The sequence below is a fragment of the Callionymus lyra genome, chromosome 5 (genome assembly GCF_982586985.1).
Source record: "Callionymus lyra chromosome 5, fCalLyr1.hap1.1, whole genome shotgun sequence".
Lineage (NCBI taxonomy): Eukaryota > Metazoa > Chordata > Actinopteri > Syngnathiformes > Callionymidae > Callionymus > Callionymus lyra.
In genome coordinates this window covers 9194717-9218190 of record NC_141822.1, presented here as the reverse complement: position 1 = coordinate 9218190, position 23474 = coordinate 9194717, and positions in this window count along the sequence as shown.

Genomic DNA, 23474 nt, shown 5'->3' with positions numbered 1-23474 from the left:
ATGCAATTTCAGAAGCAGCATCTGTCATAAGCCTTATAACTCACTGTGACTGCAGACCATTGAGCAACATCTCTGCACCGCAGCTTGATCCACGATCATTCCTCCCTCTCCTGCTCCAGGAGTCTATTTTCCCTCCTCTTTTCCTCGCTCCTTCACACCTGCCCTTCCTATCATGGATTATTCTGGTGAATGGGAACTTCAGCGAGGCCAGCGTGGAATCCATTACTCACCAGGGTGGTCCGTGAAAAATGTAGTTTTTAGAATTCAGATTAGAAATAGTCTTTATACGTACCTTGAATATCAGACTGACTTTATCGGCTTTTTTTTGCGTTGAAACACACACCACATTCCTAGTTTGGTATTGTACTAACATGCTTTTAGAAGATAGAATACAAATCCTAAACTGACCATTTTAATGGTTCTATTTGTGTTTTACGGATTTTTTCCGATGTATTTATCCAAAAATATCTGATATGTCCTGTTCATGATGGGTTTTAAGAGTGACTTTGAATTTTATTTTAACTATTGTGTTTATTTGAGTGTGTCTTAAATAGATATTGGACCTTTATAATACTCATCAGTATGTTTCTGTTTGCACAAAACTCTCTTTTCATTGACATATTTACATAATAAAAATGGGTGTAAGCCCTGGCAACTGAAAACACAACACTTTATTTTCTGGAGATAAAATCTTGTTTACCATAACCACAACCACTTCGCTTTGTTTGTTCATGATTTAGGTCTGTCAAAGAAGACTCCACCTTCAAGATAATTGTTGTATAAACAAAGGGGGGGCGTGATTACAGCTGGCTGGAGGAGGAGTGAAGCCATTATTCAACATAATGGACTCCGCTCTCGTAACCTCTCGTTCGTCCAGATTTCAGAACTTTATAAAGTAATCAGTTCAAAACATGGTCATGAAGAGGGACTTACATCTTGGAGAGGAAGACATTCACATCTGAATGAGTCAGGAGAGCTGGTTTTTCACATAAGTTGACCTTTAAAAAATGTCTAAAGACTAAAATAATACGCTTTGGGGATGTGTCAAACTCAACGCCTAGTGGACATTAACTTTCCAACTAGTCATTATATGTTACCTTAATATGTGTCACTGGTATTTTACATTTGCCCTTGGACAGGTTTTTCTCTTGCAACTGAACATCATCAGCTATTTTGAAAGTAGAAGGAAATAAATTACATGAGAGATGGGATCTATGTTTGCTTCTTCCATGAGTGTCATTTCCATGGGATTATTTAGTCTCTCTACGACCACTTATTAAAACCGCAGCCATCATAAAGAGCCCCAGAATGTATTCTCCCAGGAAACCTTCTCTAAATGCCATGGCATTCCCGGGTCAACTGCCTGCTCCTTCCTCTCAGTTGGAAATCCCTCATGAGTACCTCACTAGGGAAGCATCCTGGAGGCATTCTAGAGTAGAAAAAAAACTTAAAGTCTCTCCTGAATGATCCATACCATCTCCAGGCAGGAGTCCGTTTACTTTACCGTAAAAAAAACATTAATTGTGTTTACAATCTTTCGGTATCTACTACAACTATAGGCAAGAGATGGATTAGAAAAGAATCAGCTCTGTCTTCGAAATATAGAAAAACTATTTTGAAATGTTTAATAAAAAAATAAGACGAGTATACATTTACGTCCTTTTTGTTTTCATTCTTCTGTATCAAGTGAGAGTTAGAAATAAACATATGAAAAATGTCACTCTGCTTAAAAAAACATATCGAAAAATATCTGAATCGAGCCATTTTCACAATTCACAAAGAGATCTAAGCTGCTTTTAAATGCCAGACTTGCTTGTGTTATTGAAGGATCTATTGTAGGCTTGAAGGACCTTTAGCATGTTTCGGTTTGTGTTTTGTTTTTTTAGCCTTGGGTTCGGAAGAGCTGCATTCATGCTTTATTTGGGATGTTTTTAACTTTATTGGACTCAAAGCCTCTGCAAGTTACATTGGCCACCTAAAAAATAAACAGCTTTCTGATTCAGATGACCTTTAGTTGGTAAAAAGGATTTTGCGTTGAGCAGACAAAGCGGAGAATGAGGGTAAAAATAGTTATATAGCAGTGACGGTTAATTATTCCACTCAGGGCCTGATGGATAGACACAACCTGTTCTGCTGCTTCTCATGCTGGATACATATATATGGGTCCTTGATTTAAGAACACATTACCATTCCGCATAATTGTCAGGCCTGGCCTTTAGATGGAGCTGAATGACCTTTAGCATTTTAGCAAGCTCGCCGGCTGACTAGTCTTAACACGCGCACATCAAAACTATCCACCAGGTGGGCTGCTGATAATGCTTACCTAAGCTTTGATGCAGTCGTAATTTGCAGATACCCATCAGAAAATTATTTCTTGTATTTGCAATCACACGCTGAATTCCCAGTGGGGTATGAAGCGGGGGAAAAAAAACATGATTATGCATCATATTCTGCACTTCAGTCACTTTTTAATTGAGGAGAAAATGGCATTTAATTAATAATTGACCAAACGGGAATGAGTTTTATTGATTTGTTTGCTAAGCGACAGCATTGGTTTGTGCTGGCACACCGAGGAACATGGAGGCTGTTTATCAGCAAATATCGTGACTGTGGTGAGAAGTCGGTCCACGGCCGTTTTGCCTTCAGGAAGGAGTACATTCGAACACTGGTGACAAACTTAAAGGATGTTCCCGTCAAGTGCCTTGATACTGAAAGAGAAGCTGATAAACTAATGAAAGGATTCAGCATCTCATTACACACGAATAAAATGTTACTTCACGGCCAGACTTCAACAAAACCTTCTATGAATTTGTATATTTCAACTCCTGTGATTCTCAATTATATTCACTTTTATGCTGGAACTGAAGGACAGAATTAAAATATCATAACCTAGCTTATCTCAATCTGTTAACATGCTCTACAAAAATGGATCAATCTTTTTATGAGCGCAAATTCATATATACATGGTACAGATATGATATGGTAGAGAACAATGACTATCATATCGCATGTTATTATTTATTTGGATTTGATTATTAAAGATAAATGGACATATGGACGGAAAGATGGATGGAAAGATGGATTGATGGACAGACAGAAAGAAAGATCATTGAAAGGACAGAAACGTAGATGGACAGTCGGACGGAAAGATGGATGGATTGATGGACAGAAAGATAGATTGTAGAACAGGAAGAAAGATAATCGAACGGACTGAAGGTAGATAGACGTATGGATAGAAAGATTCACGGACGGATGGACAGAAAGATAGATGGATTGACTAACGGACACAGACAGAAAGATAGATGTATAGATGGCTGGATGGATAGATGACTAGAAAGAAAGACAAATTGCCAAATGGATAGATAGATGGCTTGAGGGATAGCAGGATAGAGAGATGGATGGATGGAGAGATGATGGATCATAGATTGGACCAATCATCGAGTTCCTCTAAAGAATGTTAATTGGCCGAACTTGATATAACCATAGCCACGTCTAGTTCTATCAAATGTTATATTTTATTTAGCTTTGATTATGTTGTCGGATGTTATTTTTTAAATTAAAGAAGACATACAGTTTGACAAAAAAATTCAAAATACACAGTTAAATCATAAAAAGATTTATTTTTTGTATTCTGTAATTGTTTAATAACTACACATATGTAAAGCTCTTGGAATCCTCGCTGAATTTTTAGACATGTTGGATTTGACGAGTGAAAAATATTAGAACCTTGAAAAACACATTAAAGCATTACTTACCGCTGAGAAAAATAAATAGTACCTGTGTCATCTAGATGTGATTCTACTGATACTCATGAGGCAGAAGAAACTGGGGGCCTCAAACATTTTTATTCAATGTCAGATGGTTAAGTCATAAATATTGTTAAGTAAAATAACACATAGAATTTGACGTAAGTTCACAGTACCAAATGCTTCACAAACTAACTTTGAAAAGAACATCATTTTTAATAAAAAAGACCATCATCTCTGAAAATGAAGATACTGGTTTATGAATCTTCATCAATCCATCACTAAGGAGTATGTTACCTAATATATTGTTTTTTTAAAGAGAGGGGCCGCCAGGCATTGCTATGTTGGCCCTGGAAAAAAGACAGAAGAATGGAATTTGATATATTAATTTTAATTCTTTATAATAATGTTATACTATAATATTAATGTGTAAGTGTTTTAAAGCTACATACTTACTTATTTGCAAAAACATTTGATAGAAGCTGAAATAAAAAATAATATTTTATTTTACATTAATTATTTGGTTCATAGATGCTAAAGCTTAAAACCTCACACAGTTGTAAAGGATTTGATTTTACCAAAAAATATATAATTGATGTTAAAAAGTTAATCAATGGGAATGTAAGGTCTAATATAAAGAATATAAAGTCTCTAAAATTGAGGTTCCTTCAAACTATACAAAATAGAAGAAGAAATGAAGATTACCTTTTCTTCACGGTTTCGGAGTTAGGCTTAAAACAGGAAATTGATTTTGAAACATCATAAAGCTTCCACATTCCACATTATTTATCACACTTTCAATTCTGTTTTTCAACTTTGTTATCCAATATCTTGTACTATCTGGCTGACAACTACCAACTACAACAATACATCCAAACATGAAGAGGATGTTGTTTTTTGTCCTGCTGGTATAAATGAATTTTGCGATCAAGCTCATCTTCCAATAATGGACTGGACAGCAGGTGCAAAGCCTGGGGACAAAGCCTGGGATACCAATTTATCGGGTCAAACAGCTGTAAGCTGTAAAATTACCTGTAATTTAATATTGTGGGTCCAGTGTTGCAGGAAAACAACTTTATTGCCTCAGTAGTTGAGCTTGAATTTGAGTTGATTTTTAAAAGGTTGGTTGATTTATTTACCTATTTTTCCAACAGATGAACACTCTGGGTCACACACTTGTTTGGAGGGCTGCCGGGTGGGTGGAAGCCCTGGTTCATTCCATAGCAGAAATCTGTGGGTGGAAGAGCATGTCTAGAGTGGAAACACCAAGGTTGCAGCTCATAACACTCAGTAAACAATCCGCTGACACCAATATGCAAGCACAATAAACAATAGGGTGGAACTCACCCAGCTTGTTTTGTACTGTCTTTAATATCCAACTTAAACTGTAAACTTAAATTAATATTTACCTTAAATATGCTAAAATATACCATGAGATTTATTGCAGTAAAACCTCCAGTGACCTTTTCAGAAGTTTGAGACCACAGTCAGGTAAACATGTGAAAATGCAGGATGAATCTCAATTTGTTTATTTTAATTAGGTGCAAAATTCAATTTTAAAGTGTTATTCTCGTTTTTCTAACTGATATACAGTACATAACTGCTATTGTGTGACGTGTAGAATTCTACAGATGGATAGATTGATAGAAGACGAATGTATGGATGGACGGACAGACAGAAAGATAGGATGGATAAATGAATGGAAAAAAGATGGATGGACAGGAAGATTGACCGACTGATGGAAAGAAAGACAAAAAGACGGAAAGTTAGACGGACAGACAGACAGACAAAATGTCTGACGGAAAGGTGGATGGGTGGAGGGATGGACAGTACGATAGATGGTCGGACAGAAAGATACATAGACGGACGGACAGAAAGATAGATGGACGGATGAACAGAAAGATAGATGGACGGACAGACAGAAAGATCGATGGTCGGACAGAAAGATCGATGGATGGAGGGACGGACAGAAAGATAGATGGTCAGACGGAAAGATGGATGGATGGAGGGACGGACAGAAAGATAGATGGACGGACAGAAATATGGATGAATGGAGGGACGGACAGAAAGATAGATGGCAGGACAGAAAGATGGATGAATGGAGGGACGGACAGAAAGATAGATGGTCGGACAGAAAGATGGATGGATGGATGGATGGACGGACAGAAAAATAGATGGTCGGACAGAAAGATACATAGACAGACGGATGGAAGGACTGATGGGTGGATGGATGGAAAGATAGACAGGAGGAAGAAAAGATAGACAGTCGGACGGATGGACACATACGGAAAGATGGATGGATAGATAGATAAATTGCTAAATGGATATATGCTCGACTGATAGTTAGATGGATAGATGGCTAGAGGGATAGATAGAGAGATAGCGATATAGAGAGATGGATGGATGGATGATGACTTTGAATCGTCAGACTTCATGTAACCATAGTTACGTCTTGTTCTTGAAAGGACTTTCAAGGAAGGACAAGGATTCTCAGTAGATGCTGCTTCTCTTGGACCTAAAGCCCAGAATCATAATGATTGGAATCCGGACGGAGTCCAACATCTCATCACCGGAGAAACGCGTCTCTCCTGCTGATCTTCTAATTCCATATTTCATCTCCATCTATTGCTGAGGGACACAGTCAAGTGGTGTATCGCGATAGACTTGAAGTGATAATAAACCTCTCCAGCTCCGTCTCTCCTTTTATTGCCGGGGCCACATCTCAGCGCATTAATACGTCGTCTGTTGCGCGGATTAAGTAAAGACACCCAAAGGAGTGTGAATCTGGATGGATACAGCACATTAAAAACTAAGTAAAAATGACTGATCTCTCATCTCTCTCCTCTTGATGGGTCTGGAGCCGGCGCTGACTGCTGATGAGATGGCGCCACTTTGACTCGGACTCGGTCGTCTGGTTTCAAAGCAGCCAGTGTGCACATGCGTTTGTGTGTGTGTGTGTGTGTGTGTGTATACGTGCAAGTGTGTGTTTGCATAAATGAGCAGCCCACTCGTTCATCATGGTTTCATTTCCCAGCTTCATCATGAATAATGTCAGTGTTTATGCATCTGTTTAATATCCTGAGTAGGAAGCCGCGGATCTCCGGACGCCATAAATCCAAATGGATCCTTTCAACGTAATCAATTAGTCGCGCCACACGTCACGTATGTTACGCTTTCGCCGTCTCGACTTAAAGGCGATGGTTTCTACTCTCATGTCGACTAGTTCGTTTGGATTGTTTCCAAATTAATCTGGAGCTGTTTAGAGTTATAGGCGAGAATTCTATGTTTATGTGACAAGTCACGAACCGTTGCTTCCCATTTCTCCGTCCAAAGAGACAAATTAAAAACCTTCAAATACCTCGAAACTGCTCGTCTGTAACGTCGCTCTCGTGTTGAATCCTGGACATGAGGAATAGTTTGGAAAAAAATAAAGAAAAAAGTACATATTTTTTACTCGTTTGTAGGAGAAGCTAAAAGGCTATCATGCTACGAAAACGGGAAACACTCTGATTTCTGTTAATTGTGTTGAGATTTTGTGTTAATTCTGTTAAGATTTATATTAATTTTGTTAGCGTTGTGGTTTGTGTCGATTGTGTTGATATTTGCCTTTCTTGTGATATGTCGTAATTGTTTCTATGTATTTATTGTATCCATGTATTGATTTGGTTGTTTTTACACATATTTATTTATGGATTTTTCAATAAAGTATTGAGTGTTTTTAAAAATCGATTTCTAGAATTGTGTTGTAAATTGTGTTAATGCTGTCTTGATTCATATTAATTGTGTTGACGATGGTGTTATTCAAATAATTGTGTTAAATTTTCTGTGATTTGTCATAATTATGTTGTAACAAATCTGTTGTGATTTGCCATTTGTCATATTCATGTAAGTTGTGTTGACAATGTTGTAATTAAAATTACTTTAGTTCTGGTTTGCGTTAATTGTGTTGTAACAATTGTGTTGTAAATTGGCTTAATGCTGTCTTGATTCATATTAATTGTGTTGACGATGTTGCGATTCATATTAATTGTGTTGTGATTTGTGTTAAGATCTATGTTACATTTATTGTGATTATCATAATTGTGTTTTAACCATTATGTTTTTATTTGTGTTAATGCTGTCATATTCATGTGAATTGTATTGACGATGTTGTAATTCATATTACTTGCGTTGGGGTTTGTGTTAATTGTGTTGTGTTTTCTTGTTAAATTTGCTGTGATTTGTCATAATTGTGTTGTAACAATTGTGTTGTGATTTGCTATTTGTGTAAATGCTGTCATATTCATGTAAATTGTGTGGACGATTTTGTAATTAATATTACTTGCGTTGTGGTTGGGGTTAATTCTTTTGTGTTTTCTTGTTAAATTTGCCACTGGTGTGTTGTGATTTGTTTATCCGGTTTTGATACATATCAATTGTGTTGACGATGTTGTGATTCATATTGTTTGCGATGTGGTTTGTGTAAATTGTGTTGTGATTTGTTTTAAGCGACTGGAGCTCACTTGTCCTCGTCTTCGTCCAAAGAGAACCACGTCCCTCTTGTATTGAAGCTTGACATTAGAAGAACATTTTAAATTGTTCTGAAGCATTTTAAAAAGGCATAACCGATAAATCGGTGTCGAAGTTCAATTAAGTATGAAAGTATATCTCCCTAAAAATGTAACAGAAAACATGAAATCAAAGTAATACAAGGTTCCTGTTACCACGACCGGACTTCCAATGATGTTTCCAGGACAGCGAGGAAAAGCGTGTCATCCTTCTGAGAGAGTGTTGTCAAGCCCAGCTGCTGCTGCATTACACTGGAGACTTGTTTGTTGTTTTAGTGCCACTGTTGTTGCACTTTTCTCAACTGAATCAACAAAATAAAAACGAAATCATCTCATCCTGGGAACTGTAACAACATGAGTACAACCCAACCGTAGCATTGTGATCGCGTGGACACGTGCGACAATAACACAGCCCATGGTTATTTCAAATACATTTAAATAATACCGGTAATTTGAAACGTGTGTGTAGGAGATTTTACTTAAGTGATGTTTTTATTTCAACCTAGTGCAGGTTTGTCAAACCCCATCATGCAAAGATAAGATGAAAGAATTAAAGTTCTATTACGTATTTTCAGAGACTAGAATAACTTGATAATCTGGGAAAATAGGCAACACATTATAAACCCTTTGGCCATATGACACAAACACTCGAAAAAAATGTCACTTCCATCTTGTATTGAAGCCTTGACATTAGAACTTTACTTTATTCTTGTTTGTAGCAGAAGCTAAAAGGCTAACATGCTACACAAACAGGAAACACTTCTGTTAACTGTGATGTGATTTTCTTTTAAATGTGTTGTTATTTTTCATCATTTCTTTGTGATTTGTTTAAAAAACTGGTGTTATTAACATTAATTGCGTTGTGATTTTTATTAATTGTGTTGTGACTCTCGTTTTTATTGACTTGTAATTTGTATTAATTGTGTTTAGTCATGTTGTTATTTGTGATTATTTGTAGCTGCTATAGGCGTAGTGTGTTGGAGTTTTGTTTCTCCAATAAAGTCCAACTTAAAGTGTAAAGTGTCGTGTTGAGATAACTTATAAGACACTTTAAATTAATTTGATTTGAATTTTGGTGTGATGTGTGTTTAAAAATCTTGGGTTAACAATTACTCCATTTCAACCGATTAATTAAATGATCTAAATTGAATTTCTTCGTCTATTTAGGAGATTTTGAGTCGCTCAATCAGCACAGACTGAGCGAAGGCTGATTTTGTCTCAAAGCCACATTTTTCCACCGGTGGGATTTCACACCTAGATAGAAACTGGTTGGAGCCGGGGTAATTTGCCAAATCAGAGAGAGAGACACAGTTCTACAGGAAGTTGGCGTTGTGCCTATCTGCCAACTGGGCTGCACCACATCCTGTCTGTTCAGGGACCCTGGTAAGCTGAGTAACGCCAGTGCACATGGGTGGAGGAAGGAGCACCTAGAGTGCTGGTTGGCTGAACAGTGTATGCAATATTACATTAGTGGTTATCTGACTAACTTATAAACCTTTGTATCCAATAAAGACAATCTTGTTCTGGGCGTTACACCTCAAAACTTTATTGTTAGTATACAGTTTTCAAAATGCATATTTATTACATATATTAACACTTTTTTTTATTAAAAAAAACAGAGAAAAGAGCAAAGGATAAAGTGATAAGCAGGAACAGTTTTTTCCAGTTTCCGCAGAGCTACTTATTGACCATAAACACTAATAAACTCTCCTCACTTTGTGCACTTTGTTACTTTTTTTTTATGACAGAGGTCTTAACAAAATTCCATTTGCGTGCATTTTGAACGCTGTATAATTACAATAAAGACTCTCGGAAAAATATGTATCCCATATAGAACATTTAAACACCAATTGAATTCAGGGAACTTTGTCTGTGTCCTCAGTTTACTGCCATTACGGTAATTACCAGTTTAATCTGCTGGAACACAGACCGGATTCATTTTGGCTCAATTTAAATAGTTTTAACGCTGTCAACAATTCACAGTATTGGAGAATGTAAGTCATTTAGGACTTTTGTAATCCTGGGCTTTGCCCATTTTAATGTGCTCTAACAGAATGTATTGGTTTTAAACACTTTCATGTTGATGCCGAATATCTCTCTCTAAATATCTAAAGGTGTTCTGATTGCAACAATATCAAATGTAGCCTTTAAAGAGTGTATCCTTACACAGGAGAAGTGTAGGCTTAATTTAAATAATTTGTATACAGTGTTGAGTGTAAGTTACCTCGGAATTATATGACCCCAGGCCTCTTTTTGCACATTCTGTGCTGTACCAGAATGTATTAGTTCTAAATACTTTAGTGCCATGTATTTTTGATGCCAAAAATCTGTATCTGAATATCTTAATGTATTCCTTGCACCTTGCAAAATGCACCGTTCTTTTAAAGATAATCTTTTCTTAAAGTGTTTATCTTTACACAAGAGTTGTAGAAGGGTGATACCTTTCCTAACATTTTATTTTGTCAAGTCATTTCCTGCTGGTTGCCGGCAGATTACAGAGTGTTTTTGGACCAGTTCAGTTCAGTTCAGGACCACCTTCTTATATGTAGGAATCACCAGGAACTGGCGTCAGCTCGTATTGCCTTGTATGACTGACTTCCTTTGCTCCCTCGTTCTTTCTCCATTGTTATAATTCCTGGACCCTTTGGACCATTAATGGGTGTTATTTTTGTCAGCAATCTAAGTTACTCGGTGAGTTTTATTTTGATTTTTGACCCACAATGTGTTCTTTTGTTTTAGTTGTTCATGCATTTTCCGTTTTTCTGGATTTTATTATTTTTGAAATATTTGTGTTTTGGACTCTGAGATAAAACTCTGTCACTATCTTATGGAAATTTGTAAGTTATAGTTTTTTGTATTGTCCGAATCTCACTGTAAAATAAATTATTTAATTGTTTGTAACACTCGAGTGAAATGTCTGCCGCTCCAGGGTCTCCTTTGTTAGAGTTTCATGGCAGTAGGCTCTTAAATCTGAAGAGTTTAAACCTGGGCCCGCCTTTTCCAAATAAACAAAATATATAAAAATATATAACGGTGTTCCAAAGGCAACAATATCAAAAGTGCTCTTATACGAAGATCATTCACTCTGACAACTGTCGAACCACAATCAATGGGATAATGTGAGCTTCAAACAACAAGGCGGGACCGACAGGTCTGAGATCTGAAATGTTCCTGCACGCTCGGACTTGAATCCAAATAAAAACAGCAAAGATGGATGCATTACAAAGCCTTGGAACAGATGGACAGTAGAAACGCCGGGTTAGCCCGTAGCGTTCTTAATTGCGTCGCATAATTGTGGCGTTAATGAATCAGCCTTCCTTCAAGTGACAGCAGAGCGTGGCCACGGAGGAGACGGGTCTGTCATCTGCCCGCCTTGTTGCGAGATACCGTTTGCAAATGTTTAGCGGCGCCTGCAATCAATGAATCAAAAGTGCGACAAAGTGGTGCCGGGGCTTCATTGTTAGGCAGATGATGCCGCCTCAGCATTCAAGGTTTTTTTTTACTCCACGAAAACAACCTGAAAGTTCACTTTTCAGACAAACACCCGGGGGTTCATATAATCCCAGAAACATTCCACAACAACCTTTTCGAAATATCAACCTGTTTTTATGGACACGCGGTTATAAAAATAAAGAATGAGTCGTAAAGTAAAGGCAAAACAGCCTGGATCCATATTAATAATAAGCATTGCGTTTATCCGCAGAGACGCGCAAGCAAAAATCAAGAGCTATTTTCTTTGAACTCGTGTTTTTGTCGGAGAATAATTCATTTCATCTCACCAGACACTGTCAGTTTTTGATTGCTCAGTCAAAAAAGACGTGTAATCTTTCAAGGTTGGAAGGGGAATTACTTTGTCTGAAGGGTTGTTTTGTAACCACACAGACTGGTATTAATAGAAGAAAAAAAAAATCCAAACCCTTGAGATTATTTTTACAGCATTATTGATGGCATCCAGTAAGAATTGCGAATGATGGAGAGTAACGCGTCGAGGTCATTAGCATTCTGGGCGCGACGAAGCCGCGGGCTGCAGTACAACCGCGGATCCATCAAAGTCAGTCCCTCTAATAAGATAACCTAGCATTGAACTGAATTTGAATTTGTTGTATTGAAACGCGGCGAATGGATGACGGAGAGACGTCAACTCCGAGAAAACATGTGACGGAACGTTTCGTTCATTATATCCCGCCCGTTTCATATCGTCGCAACTCCTTTCAGAGTGTGATCCGGAAACATTCATCCCTTCAGAACATGACGCGCCTCAGGATGAGGAAGATAAAACAAACCTAACAAAACCTCGCATTTAAAGCTTTAGCTTCTAAGAGACCAAACAAGTTTTTTTCATGACGCTTTTTATCTTTTACTTTAGTCCTCTTGTAGATTTTTCTTCTAATGGGAGTAAAGTGTGTTTTGCATCGATTGAAGGAAGCCATCAAGACTTGAATCACCAAATATTAAAAAGCTTTTTCAGAAAATATGTTCGGTTTGAAAAAGAGGTTCTATTAAAGTGATAGTTCAAAATTCAAACTTCACTAATTTTCTACTCACCCTCATGTTGACTAAGGGTTGGGATTCTTTTTAGAGTAATATCTTCTTTTTTAGAGTTATGAACAAAAATGTTTGTTCATATTAATGGAGCAACTGGAGCTTAGTTTTCTTCGTCTTCAAGTTCACCCAAAAAGACAAAATTAAAACCACCCAAATACCTCCATACGTTCCTCTTGTAATGGAGTCTCCATATGAGTTATAGAAATATACGGAAACACAATGTTTAATGTGTAAATCACACTAAAGAATATGAATAAACTGGTATTGATTTAATATTTTGTTACTTCAAACTGTGTCACCAGGACCTGTTTCCATTTAACAAACAATGCTTCCGCTGGGTGAAAAAGAACACAACACAACTCTATGATACATGTGCTCACTTTTTTTAAAAACATTATGTGGGCGTCATAGCTCAGACGGAAAACTGGTTGGTTTGTCGCCTGAAAAGTTTCCAACTCCAAGTTAGATTGAGGCTTTACCCTGATTGCTCCTGATGGTTGAGCTGGTGCGCTGCGTCGCAGCCTACTCCCATCAGTGTGTGATTCGTGTGAAAGTGTTAATGCTAAACTTAGTGTAAAGCAAGCTTTCTGGATATTTCTTTAAGTATATTTTGATTTATAAATACTATTCATCAACTCTCTACAATCTTATTGAAATACAGTTTTAGTATCATGTGGATTTTGTATATCCTCCTCCATGTCGGGCTACCCCGGGTGCTCCAGTTTCCTCCAAAGTTTCCAAGAAATGCTCTGTTGTTGGTAGAGTGTGTGAGTTGTTGGCTATGCAGTATATGGCCTCCCATGGACTGTTGATATGCTCCCCTTTTTCCCCTGGGTAGCTTGTATTGGGACCCCTGTAACCTTATAATGGGAAAATATTGAGCTGAGTGTGTTAAGTGTGTTATCAAGTTTGCAGTTTTCAAACAGTGCTTGGTCTCAGGGACACAAACCTTGTTTTTTTAGACTAGCAAACAGGAAAAAAAAGTTAACCTTTGTATGCTTCAACAGAATTTATTCCAGCCTGTGTTTTTCTGATTTGTTCTCGCCTCTCGTATAATCAATAAATTATGATGGAGTATAAGTTGCGACCAAAACTGCTTATACTTCAGACTGAAAATGGGTCATCGATGAGAAGGTTCTGTACTAAACTCTCCTTGCAAGTAAAATTGTTTTCACTTTAAAACAATTCTGACAATTCTTTTCCTACATTCCCAGCCTTAAATCAGATTCCTGACCTGATACCCTAAAAGCAGATCAAAAGTTATTCAGTGAACACTATAACTTCATTAACTAATCACTATTTTTTTTAATCATTTTAAATCAAACACAGTTGATCTTCTGTGTGATTGATTGAATCATCTGATGACTATTTTATTTCTTGATAAAAGGCTTTTTTGACTGCGATATTGGTTGCGACAGGTTCAAGAGCGGAGGATATTATGCACAGTCGCACGCGTTCTTCTGCCGACTTCCCCCTTGTGAAGAAATATGCAGCGAACACTGGGACTCCTTTAATAAACCTGTTCTAACAAGCTCTGCATCTGACATCTGACAACGACCATACATTTTCTCTTTTCCATCTCGGTTCAAAGTCGCAGAAAGAAGTTGGACTCCCTAGAGGAGACCATTATTTACCTATTCCTGAGAATGTAGCAGCATTAAAAAAAAAATGAATATATTCCTCAGTGTCTCCTCTTGACACCCATGCACACAACTTCCTGTGTGTGTTTACGATATTCCCGCGGTGAATAACGGTGTGCTTTTAATAGATCTGTAACTGTCTCGGTTTCCTGTCGCTCGCCTGGCTGCCTCTTTCTTCCCTATTATGAACTTTTATGTTGTGTTCACTTGATTAATTTATGTGCCTGAGCCTTGTCAACCTCAATATAGCGGAGTGGAAATAAACTGTCTAATCAGCAATCTCATCATTAAAAGGTGATGCCGCCTCTGAGGATTTCACCGGATGTGTTTCGTTAGACCTGAGAAAAATGGAGGAAGATTAAATTGGAGGTTTAGGTCATGGTCAATAGGAAGAATGTTGTTTATTTTATTGTAGTTAAAATGTATATCTTTGTCTAACTTTTGATGACTGCATTTATAGTTGTCCAGCTGACTCTTTCAAGAAACATCTTAAGATATTTGTTCAGGCTTTTCCTTGATTTTCTGGAACTCCTGTGTTGTTCTCAGTGTTATCTTGACCTTTAAAGTATATATTTTATTGGGTATTGTTTTGATTGTTTAAGTGCTTTGTGACCCTGGTCTGGAAAAGCGCTATATAAATACAAATTATTTACTTACTTACCTGCTACATTTTCTTTAGCTCTTTTGGCTGCATTTTCAGATTTCAGTCAGAATACAAAAGTTGAAACAAGATGGTAAGTTAAAGACCAACGTGCTTTATTACTCTGAGTTTGGGTGCAGGAACATAGTGAAGAATGATGTATTCTATTCTATGTTAATCTTTGTATCCTTTTCTTGGTGTTATTTCCTTTGATCCATGTTATTTATATATTTTCACTTTGTCATCCCTTGGACTTTGTTGTTTTATTTGCACGTTGTTCTTGTTTTTATCAAAACTATCGTCTGCTGTGAACTGGAAACCCAATTTCCCAAAGGAGATCTCCAGAGGGATTACTAAAGTCCATCCATCCATCCATCCATCCATCCGTCCGTCCGTCCGTCCGTCCGTCCGTCCGTCCGTCCGTCCGTCCGTCCGTCCGTCCATCCATCCATCCATCCATCCATCCATCCATCCATCCATCCATCCATCCATCCATCCATCCATCCAAATATAAACTACATATCTGCAGTGTAGAAGCGCTTCAATACATCAGAGAAAGACTAAGGATTGAAAAACGGTCCAGTGACCAGAGAACATCACTTATTATATGCTGAATTTGCTCAAAAGTGAAAAAAGTCATGGCTGTATACAGCGCCCCCTTCCGAGCCCCCCCTCAAACCAGTTTTCTATGTGAACTAAATCAAAGTTCAGTTCACCCATTTTAAAACTAACCAGTACATAATTGAACATTTTCAAAAAGTTCTCCCCTCAGAGAATTAAATTGTTTGTTTTTTTTCTATATGTTGCATCTTTTTTTCAGAATTATTGCCACTGCCCATATAAACATTTTCCCAAAGGAGACCTCCTGAGGGATCAATAAAGTTCTATCTATCTATCTATAAGTAAGTAATTAATTTATATTTGTAGAGCGCTTTTCCAGACCAGGGTCACAAAGCCCTTAATATATAAGCACAAAGAGAAATTATTTTATCTGTTTTAACCATAAAAACATGGGTCAGATTTCATTGTCATATGAGATTGAACATTCATTGTAAGGAATTGTATTTAGTGTTGTCAAATACAGTATAGAATAGATGGATTAAATATTTATATATATAAAAATAAAATACAATGAAAACAGTGACTGGTAAATTAAAGCGGTCATATAAAACTTAAATAAATGAAAAGTTCATGATCCTGAAATCTAATTCTGAACCTTAAAGAAGTAGGTTTTACATCGAGCAGCATTTCTGTCTATTCAGTCCACAGCAGCGGCGCCGGCGGGGAAAGTCTGTATAGAAATGTAAGATGTTTTCATCCTTGCCAACCTTGTCAAAAAACTAGTTTAAATGATTATAGGAGGAATCCGTGATACTTTGTCGGGTCTGTCGACGACATGCTGCGGCAGCCTCCCTGTTGCTGCTCTTTGTTTTTGATGAGTCAGCGCTTGTGCGCCACTGGTGGTTGGTGTTGCCAGATTGGGTGTTTTTTCCCACGATATATTAGGGCCTGTTTACAGCGTGTTTTAGCTGGTTTTCTGTCTGTGATGACCTGTAGGAATCTGGCAACCTACTAGACGAAGATGAGAGAGTGTGACGTTCAAATACACCAGAACGAAACGGTTCACAGTTTCATCAGGAAAAATACACTACATTCAGTTCATATTCTCCCAAAATGAGAAAAAGTTCATGAATATCGCACTAACAAACTGTTGGTTTCAGCCTAAAGCTAAAATATGATTTTATTATTCAGCAGGCCATTCAGTTACAGACCTGTACCTTTAATATTCACTGTGTAAAGTTAAATAAGCAAGCATTAAGTTTATTTTATTTTATTTTATTTCCAGAAATACAATAATAAACAGTTAATGAAATGTGACACACTACAGTAAAAACGGCCATCCATTTTCATTTCTGTGCAACCCTATAACTTACCGAAAACAGACTGTGTCTTTCTGAGTCTGAATCTCAAAAAAGTCACTGATCTCACCTTCTATACTTGGCACTGCAGATTTAATCAACACCATCTTTGATCACATGAAACCTGTCACAGTGAATGATTAGAGTCCTCAATGCTGTTGGTGGCGTGCTTATAGCACCTGAATTTGACACTTCATTCTTGCCTGTCACTTCCACTGAACTCACACACAAACGATAGATTTATTTCTTAACTTGCACTTTTATCTAATCAAGCAACACTCTGCAGAAAACTGACCAAAAACTGTTTCCTTCTCTATCTCAAATCTCTAAACTCAGGAAAATGGTGTCAAAACAGGATTTGGATCTTATAATCCATGCATTAAATAATGTTAATGTAAGAAAACATTTTATTAACAAAGGTTTAAAGACCTACAAGTGTTTGTGTCTCGTTTAGACTAATCAAGAAGGATCTCACTCGCCTCCAGTTAATACAAAACTCTGCAGCGAGAATTCTGAGCCGTTCTAGTAGGAGAACTCACATTTCTCCGATCCTTAAAACTCTTCATTGGCTGGATCTTTCAGGATCCGTTTAAAAAATCTGGTTCTTACTTTCAGATCTATTCATGGTCAGACCTTCCATCAGTGATCTGATCCAGCCTTACATCCCAGCTCGGGCTCTAAGGTCTGTGGATCAGAATCTACTGATGGTTCCTCTCACAGGGTTCAGGACCAGCTCCTAAGCTTTTGAACGATCTTCCTCTCCCTCTGCGTTTGATGGATCTACTGACTCCTTCAAGAAGCATCTTAAGACCTTTTTATCCGTGCATTGTTGTTGCTGCTGTTTTTGTCAAAATGTTGTCTTGACCTTTTAAAGTATATATTTCAACTGTGTATTGTTTTTGTAAGCGCTTTCGGTCTGTTTAAGGCGCTTTTACAAATAATAATTACTTACTCACTTGATTACTTATATACAAAATACAAGGACAAAGAAAGCAGTATTCTCTTTTCCACACAGCAACCTAATCTTTGCCATGAAGTCAAATAAAATTGTTGTGAATATTATAACGTTGAAGCACACTCAGCCTCTGAATGATCACAGGTGTGGTCGGGGAGAAGACTGGGAAATATTTCATAAATTGGTTCATGTAGAATTAAAACATGCTTATCAAAGCACTCCACAGAGTCCAATATCGTTTTTAAATCTCCTACCATAAGCACTGTATCATTATTTTATAGATTATCTTCCTAAAGTGGACAACAAATACTGCTAAAAATCTCACAAATATGTTTTTTATTCTGTTATTATCATTGCAAGTCAAAGTAGAGATTATTTGAAGCAAAAAAAAAAGTGATATATTTCTTGTTTGTATAAAATGTGTATTTCTGCGGTGTTTTCTTAAATCTAACAATGGAAGACAGCCGTCATGTCCGGCTTTGAACAATCCGCTAAGTTTGGGGCCACCTGAGCAAAAGCTGGGGGGTTCTACTAATGATGCAAAGCCTGAGGCAGACCGACAGGTCTGCGGCAGGGGGCAGAGTCAGAACTCCAGACCGCTGAAGCTCACCGCTGACAGATATTGACTTCTTTTGAAGCCGGGTCTTGTGTGTGCTGGGTTGGTGATTACCATGTACTGCTTGTTGACATTTGGAGTATGTCAGGCATATTTGGAGACGTGGCGTGAGGCCCCACGCGATGTCACATCGAAGGTCTCGCAGAGTAAATGTAGTCGCGTAAGGAAATGGGTTTCTTTGATCGATTCTGACCACTGCTGCTCAACCATGTAATAAAGCAGGCTTCTTTTAATAGTTGTTATTTTAATTTCAATGCGATGAATCCGCCCTGTTCGCCACTAGAGCGTTCTGTATTCATTTTCTTAGCAAATGTATAAATAAATTACACCATATAAAAGAATAAAGTCTGCATCAGAAAAAATTAAATCAATCCTATGAGATGTATTACAACTTCCATAATACCCATATTGCACTGGACACTATCGTGAACTAGTTTTTACTTCGAGGTACACTGAACTTTATTTACATGTTCCATATTTGCTCTGGCAATGAGATAATGTTGTCTTTTTAATGAGTTATTACAAATTACTGGATTCACAAACTCTTTTTTTTCTGTTTGTTTGTTTAATAATTGTTTCATTTTATTCCAATTTTCAAAAGGATGAAAGGTGAAAAATTGTTATTGCTTCAACTCTGGATTGATTGTTTAATTTACTGTTTATTTTTCTTCTTTGGTTTCAAGAAGAGCTATCTGCGGATGTTTTTTGGCCAAAGAATACAAATTGAGATTGTGTTTAGCTTTAAATTTATATAGGATAATTTTTACTAAGATTAAAGTAGTCTTTAAATAACATATTTTAGTATGACCAGAATAAAATATCTTCCATCATGATAAGCGACAAACAAGGTATAATAAAATGAAATTCAAATTTCACTCACTTTTACTTACCTTCATGTCCACTAAGGGTTGGGAATATTTTCAGAGTCATTTTATCCTTCTTAGAGTTATAGGCAAAAAAATAAAGAGATATAGATTTTCGCTGAATGGCATATTGGCTTCCACTAAATACTAGGATAAAATATACTCGTTACAGACAAGCAGTATGAAGGTATTTGGATGTTTTCAAGTTTTACTTTTTGGTCGACATGAGGGTTAGTAGTAAATGAGTACAGTTTGAAGTTCAGGTGAACAAAATTAAATCAGTCCTATGTGATGTATTACAACTTCCATAATAACCAGAATGCATTGGACACTATTGTGAACTAGTTTTTACTTCGAGGTACACTGAACTTTATTTACTTTTTCCATATTTGATCCGGCAATGAGATAATGTTGTCTTTTTAATAAGTTATTACAAATTACTGGATCCACAAACTCTTTTTTTTCTGTTTGTTTGTTTAATAATTGTTTCATTTTATTCCAATTTTCAAAAGGATGAAAGGAGAAAAATTGTTATTGCTTCAACTCTGGATTGATTGTTTAATTTACTGTTTATTTTTCTTCTTTGGTTTCAAGAAGAGCTATCTGCGAATGTTTTTTGGCCAAAGAATACAAATTGAGATTGTGTTTAGCTTCAAATTTATATTGGATTTTTTTTTTATAAGATAAAAGTAGTCTTTAAATAATATATTTTAGTATGACCAGAATAAAATATCTTCAATTAATGATAAGAAACAAACAAGGTATAAAAAAAAGTAATTCAAATTTCACTCACTTTCGATTTACCCTCTTGTCCACTAAGGGCTGGGAATATTTTCAGTTCATTTTATCCTTCTTAGAGTTATAGGCAAAAATGTAGATACATTTTCACTTAATTGCATATTGGCCTCTACTAAATACAAGGATAAAATATACTCGTTACAGACAAGCAGTATAAAGGTAATTGGTTGTTTTCAAGTTTGGCTTTTTGGACAACTTTTAACCATCCAAGATCCCTCAAACTATACATTTTAAAAAAAGTAGTACTTGTTAACACAGTTTACTCTATTACTGCGATGGGGAAACAGCCTACACCTCACCCTGATCAGTAGAAGAACATATCTTGATTTCAAACATCATTTAAACAAGATATACAGTAAATCCGCTGATATGAGCAGGATTGTGTCACTAATAGAATTGTTCACAATGCATTGATGAGCAACTGCTTTATAATGTAACATTTGACATCAGTAATTGCAGTAAAAAGCTTTGTTTTCCCTTCATCAAAACAAGAGAATATACAATACCTTTATATTTCTAAACATTTTTGAACCACTTTGTTCACATCCTGAGGCCAAAACAAACAAAACCATTGATTAAAAAATATGGCATAAATATTTATATATTGAATGGAGGTGGGTAGAACCGAGTGATCTCACTTTGCCCGGTTGATTTTCCACTTACTCTCCTACATAATTTGGCATTCATGACAATAGAGAGATAATGCAAATACGCTTATTATGCGCTGGATCTCATGCTTCAAAAACTTATGCCGTGATAACAGAGCTGAAAAATTAATGGGATTTTTCTGCGGTGGAGGGATGCCAGATACCTTTTCTTTATTCAGAGACATACACAAAAGGTATTAAATGATAAAAGGCGAGATAGTGGCAGGCAAATATCATATCCAGTGTGGCTCCCCGCGGAATGAGTCCACGGACTGTTTCCAGTTTTTTGGGGATGTCTTAACATAAACTTTGTTTGCAATCATATGCGAATTAAATGATGCTGCTGAGAGCCGTTGTAAGTAAAGGGTTCGATCAAAATCAAACTTCCCTCATTTTCTACTCACCCTCATGTCGATTTAGGGTTGGGATTGTTTTCAGAGTAATCTGTTCCTTTGTTAGAAATAAAGGAAAAAATGTATGTTAATGCCAACATCGCTAATGTAGTGTTTTCGTCTTCATCTTTGTCCAAAAAAACATCTAAATACCTCCGTACTGCTCGTCTGTAACGTCCCTCTTGTATTGAAGCATTAACAAGAGGAATTCTTTAGTTTTTTATTTTTTTTTAAAAGTAAGACTGTTTTGGCGGACGTTGCTATGCCAGCTGCTAAGCCAGCTTCATCTTCGTCCAAAAGTGACGCACCTAAAAACATCCAAACACCCCTATGGTGCTTGTTTTTAAAACGTCTCTCTTTTAGTTAAAAGCTCGAAGAGAGGAATTGTTCCTGACAAAATTAATTAAAAGTCTTTATTTTATGCTTGTTTTTAGCGGATGCTAGGATAGCAGCCTAAACCTTGCACACTGACACTTGCAATGTGTTCCAATGAGGAAAGTCTTCACGCTACAAACAAACTTAGAATATACAGCCGATGTCAAGACTTCAATACGAAAGGGACATTAGCTACCAGCACTATGGAAGTTTTTGGGTGTTTTGAAGTTTGTCTTTTTGGAGAAAGATGATGGTGAAGACAACTGAGCTCCAGTTGCTACATTAAAAGAGAGATAGTTGACAACTATAGGTACCTCGGCATGTGGCTGGACAGTAAACTGGTCCTGCAACACAGACCATGTATATAAGAAAGTTCAGAGTAGACTGTACTTTCTGAGGAGGCTACGATTATTTAACTTCTGCAAGAAGCTCCTCTGCATGTTCTACCAGACTGTGGTGGCCAGTGTCCTGTTCTATGCTGTGGTGTGTTGGGGTGGAAATGTGTCCAAGAGGAGGTCAACAGGTTGGACAGGTTGATCAGGAGGGCTGGCTCTGTGGTTGGAATGAAGCTGGACTCACTGGTGACAGTTGCTGAGAGGAGATCATTGAACAAACTACTGTCCATCATGGATGATGACAGTCATCCTCTGAACACTGTCATCAGTGAGCAGAGAAGCAGAATGAAGCACGAATGCTCCTACCCAGGTGCAAAACTAATAGACTCAAGGATTCATTCATTCCTCGGGCTATTAAATTGTACAATTCTGAGTTCGGGGGCAGGAGTGGAGTGAGAGTATCTGGATGTTCTGTTCTATGTTAGTCTTTGTATCCTTTGTATTTGTTGTTTTTCTTTGATCTATGTTCTTTGTCTTTATCTTTAGACTTAGATTGTGTAATTGTGTTCTTTCTCTTTATTTCTCTTGTTCTTATTTTATTTTGATTTATTTTTTATTTTTTATACAAAATTGCTGTAAGTATTGGCAATTGGAAAAAAAACAATTTCCCGAAGGAGACCTCCTGAGGGATCAATAAAGTTTTACCTTACCTTACCTTACCTTAAAATGAACAAACATGTTTGTCCATAACTCTAAAAAGAACAGGTTACTCTGAAAATAATCCCAACCTTTAGGTGATTATTTTCCTAATAATTTAGACGGATCAATAGTCCTTGTTTTTAACTAATTAAAGCATGCAATTCTCCAAATTAAACTTTAACTAGAGGAAAAACTTGAATCTTACAATCTCAGGTTCATTTATTCATTTTTCTACAGAGCATTAAAGGCAAAAACCTGGTCAACACACTGTAAACAGGTCTTACATAATACTGAATCTCTGAATTGACTTTAAACAAAATATTGCACACCAAAAGGATCTTTGTCGGAGGATTGGTTACCCGGAAAAAAAAGATAAAAGAAAGACAATCAATCAATGAGGGGATGGTTGTAAGTCGAGAGGATGAGCAGGTGTATCAATCAATCAAAAGGAAGGTGGAGGAGCCAGACTTGTTTTGGCATCCGCTGCTGGAAAATTATGACAGATTTGCTTCTATCCTAATCATATTAAAGTTCTTACATCTTTTTGTTATTGTCCCAGTTTACAGATGATTTCAGGACTTTAGACAGTTTGTGTCACTGCAGTGCACTTTTCCCTGCCCACGAGCAGTACCGTAATTATGTCTTTCTCCATTTCAGTTTTAAAAGAGTTAAATTGCTGTCGAACTTCTTTTGGGTTCAATCTTTCCCATTTTTTCATTATCCCACACTTTTTGATTTACGAAGGCTGAGGAACACA